Source organism: Zalophus californianus, chromosome 15 (assembly GCF_009762305.2).
Source record: "Zalophus californianus isolate mZalCal1 chromosome 15, mZalCal1.pri.v2, whole genome shotgun sequence".
In the NCBI taxonomy this organism is placed as follows: Eukaryota; Metazoa; Chordata; class Mammalia; order Carnivora; family Otariidae; genus Zalophus; species Zalophus californianus.
This window is the reverse complement of record NC_045609.1, coordinates 65,276,638-65,280,991: the sequence shown is the minus strand read 5'-3', so window position 1 is coordinate 65,280,991 and position 4,354 is coordinate 65,276,638. Positions and strand designations below refer to the sequence as shown.

The following is a 4,354-nucleotide window of genomic DNA, read 5'->3' as shown; positions in this document are numbered from 1 at the left end:
CTCAGGCTGTATTCTAATGATGAGTCAGATGGGCTCATTCTCCTGAGAAGGCTGCTCAATTAGGAGGATACGATAACCTTTCAAAAAAGATGAAATGCTGATGAGCCAACATAAGAATTAACATTTTAAAATTGCTTCTACACCAGCTCACAACATTGGTAACAACAACAGTAATTACCATTGTTATTTCAGGAAGCTGTTACTTTCAGGAGTGGGTGTGGAAAGTCAAACAGGAGAATAAACTTCCTCTGTTTGATTGACATTTTGGAGGCAATTCTTTTTTACCCTAATCATCAACCTGGATTTATAGAAACCGTTTCTTCTGAACAATACACAAGGCCTAAGAATATATGAATTCCCTTAAAATAAAATGAAATTAAGGGAAAAAACCTAATCCAAAGTCCTTTGCTACTGCAGAGTTATTCTCTCTGGCTCTATAGACACTTGGAAAATATATTTACAAGATATTTGAAAAAGCTAAATAAAAATATATTGTGCATCATGTTTTTGGTACAAAATTAATGTATTTTCAAATAATTCAACATCACTTACTGAGGATATTTTTGTGTAGGCACTGAAAATGATAGGTTTTGTGTGTGTGTGTGTGTGTGTGTGTGTGTTTTTTTTTTTTTTTGGACCGGGGGTTGCAGAGAGAGAATCTTAAGCAGGCTCCACACCCAGCATAGAGCTGGACATGGGGCTTGATCTCACAACCCTGAGATCATGACCTGAGCTGAAATTAATAGTCAGATTCTTAACTGCCTGAGCCACCCAGGTGCCCTGAAAATGATGATAGGCTTAAGGGCTATAAGGCAGATAAGATCCCTACCCTCTTGAAACTTGCCTTCCTTTGTCCTCTGACCTCTTCACACCTCCCGCTTTGGTATTCCCTAGTCAATTACCTCAGTATTAGGGCACTAATGTCAAGTATAAACTGTTGACTCACAAATTATCTTTTGTGTGGGCCTGTTTCTTAAACTTCAGATATATATCTCCTTGATGACATCTTCACTGAGCTGATGATTTGGTACTTTAAATGAACTGTTAAAACAGAACTTTTTTTCCTCTTCCCATCCATGTCTCTCCCAGTCTATTCTTCTCCATTTCTCCATCCACAGAATACTAACTTCATTCTAGTTGATCTGGCTAAAAATCTTCCAGTCCTCCGTAATCCTTCTCCCTCCTTATTTCCCTCATTCTGTCTCACTGTACTTCCCTGAATCCAATCTAGAATATATTCTGTTAATGGTAAACCTGAAATACATTTCCAGTTCCATGGCTTCTAAATATTATCTCTACTTTTGGGCTACATTAAGCCATCAAGTTTTCTTATCTGGAATATTGGACTTACTCCCAATTGGTCTCACCTTCCAATGTTGACCCTTAGAGTCTGTTTTCCATAGAGCAACCAACAAGGACATTTAAACAACATTTAGAATTTGATATAATTGTGGCCAAAACCCTCTTGCGATTTTCCATCTTATTCTATGTAACACAGACCCAGTAATGACCTCATACATGGCTTGCTTTCACCCTTCCACCCCAAACTGTCATAGCGTCTGCTACTTCTGTGTCCACATCCAACTCCAAGCACATCTCCCCCAGATTTTGCAATTGGTCTTCTCTTTGTTTGCTATGTTCTTCCCCACAAATACCTGCATGATTTGTCTTTCATTTTATTTAACTGTTGAAATTTTACTTCCTCTGAGTGACCTTCCCTGACCAAGCCATCTGGACTAACACATTCATTCTCTCTGACTTTAAATTTTTCTTAGTATTTCTCATCCTTGCAATCAACTGTAATTATAGTTGATGTTCCATTATTCACAGCTTACATATTTGTGAATTCTCCTACTTGATAAAATGGATTTGTAATCCCCAAATCAATACTTGCAGCATTTTCATGGCCATTCACAGACATGTGCAAAGTGGTGAAAAATTGGAGTGTGTGATGCATGCATGTCCAGCTGAGGTCAGACAACGGATGCTCTGCTTTCTTACTTCAGCTCTCAAACTGCAAACAACTGTCCCTGTAGTCTGTTAATGCCAGATTTCTCTCTGTCTCTCTCTCTCTTTTTTTTTTTGGTTGTCAAATGATCCTTTATTGAAACATTTTCCTTTGTAGTTAACTAGCTGGGCATTCCACCGCACCACTGTTGATGTCATCTATGATGTCATGAGGGTAGCGGCCATCAACACTGCAGACTGGGTAGTCCCCAGGATTTCTTTAATGGTTCCAGAGAGTTCTCTGGCTAAAGATCGGTGTCGCATCTGTCGGGCAATATTGACAATCTCGTCAAAAGTGATATTTCCACTGTGAGTAATGTTTTTCTGCTTCTTTCTGTCTCTTGGTGGTTCCTTGAGGGCTTTGATAATCAAGGCAAAAGCAGAAGGTACCACTTCAATCTGGGCCTGTCTGGTCTGAATGGTCAGTTTCACTGTAATCCTTAGACCCTTCCAATCACCAGTTGCCTTGGGGATGTTATCACCAACCTTTTTTGGAGACAGACCCAGTGGGCAAATTCAGGGCCAGGGCAGATGTGGCACCGACTTTGCCACCGGTGCACCTCAGGTACACGACTTTGATTTCATTGGGGTCGAACTTAGGCGGCATGGTGGCTGGTGTCAGATGAACCTGGATTCCGGACGCCCAAAGGAAGTTGCACCTTTGCCTCCCCAAGCCAAAAGCCAAGAGCAGACTTTTCTCATTTTTGTCTCTTGGTGAGTTCACAGTTTAAAACAGCTTAAGTGGTTCTAGTGTTCCTTAAAGAGAAAATACCTGTATTAGATAAGCTTTGTTTAGGCATGAGTTAGCGTTGCTGGCCCTGAGTTCAGTGTTAATGAATGAATAATATATATTAAATAAGGTGTTTCTAAACAGAAACACACTAAAGCAAGGTTATGTATTGATTGCTTGATGAAAATGTTGTGATCAGAAGCTTGCAGGTACCTAACCTCTTTTCCCTTAGGAGCAGTGGTTCAGTATTCATTAATTCAGAGTTTGTGGTGAATTTATAGACTGTAACTACTGCTTAATAATGAGAATTGCATTTTGTTGTTTTATTTCACTGTCCACCAGCCCTTGCCCCCATGATATAAACTTATAAGCAAGGACTTTGTGTCTACTTCCACATGTCCAGTGCTTAGAATAGTGCCTGACACATAATAGGTGCTCAATAAATATTTAGTGAGGTAATCAAAGAGAATTCTATTGTGAGAGACATACAATGTTAGTAAGGTGAGAAATGCAATAAGCTAGGATAAAAACCTAACAGACATTGTGATACAGTGTCTGAAGGCAGTAAGAAGGGCAGTAAGGTCGAGCTATCATTAGGCATGCATGTGTCATTTGATCTGAGACCTACCAGGGGAAGACTAAGTCAGCCTTGAGAAGCAATGAGGAAAGAGTATGCTGGGCAGAGAGACTGTGAAGTGAAGATACACAGTGAGAGTGATGATTGCAGACACTGAACAACAAAAGGAGGACAGTGTGAGCAAGGGGCAGAATGGCAAAGATAAACTGGAAGAGGTAGACCGATGCAAGATCAGGAAGACATTTTGTATTTTATTTTTGTATTTTTTTAATTGTATTTATTTATTTGACAGAGAGAGCGTGCACAAGCAGGGGGAGAGGCAGAGGGAGAGGAAGAAGCAGGCTCCCCGCTGAGCAGGGAGCCCGATGCGGGGCTCGATCCCAGGACCCCGGGGATTGTGACCTGAGCCCAAGGCAGACACTTACTGGCTGAGCCACCCAGGCGCCCTGACATTTTGTATTTTAGATATTCTAGGAAAACAAGCAATGCACGGAAATATTTTAAGCAAAGTGAATTGATAAATTTGATAGATTTGATTTACACCCCAAAGAAAAGAAAGATAAGGGAGGAACTGATTAGTCCACGAAGAGGCCCAGTTTTTAATTACCATACATTCTGTAATTGCTAAGTAAATACACAGGGATGGTGTCTTACCTAATTCAAGTACCTGTACAGGTGGCTGCAGGACTGCTGCTGTTTTGATTTCTTACAAATGGACTCAAGGAAACCATATGGGAATTTCCGGTGGATAGCATATGGCTTCAACTGCAGAATATTCTCTGTTTGGAAAGGCCCTCTTCAAACACTTGTGGTGATTTTGGAGAAGCTATGAAGAGACAAACTGGGGAGGAAGGGAATATTTTGTGGTCACAGTGATCTGTCAAATGAACCCTGCTGATCTGGACATGACGGAGCTTCAAATCTTGTAACCAAACCAGATTAGGGATGATATATAAAAGTCTGGTCCAGGGCTCAGCCCTTACAGTGTTCTGAGTAATAGTGATTATTGTAAATTCTCATAATGAGTTTTGTAGTGAACT

At 40.5% G+C, this 4,354-nt stretch overlaps 1 pseudogene; it reads right to left on the bottom strand.

The window, feature by feature from the left end:
* Positions 1-2,125: 2,125 nt before the first annotated feature.
* Positions 2,126-2,614, bottom strand: LOC113920250 (annotated as a pseudogene).
* Positions 2,615-4,354: the final 1,740 nt, after the last annotated feature.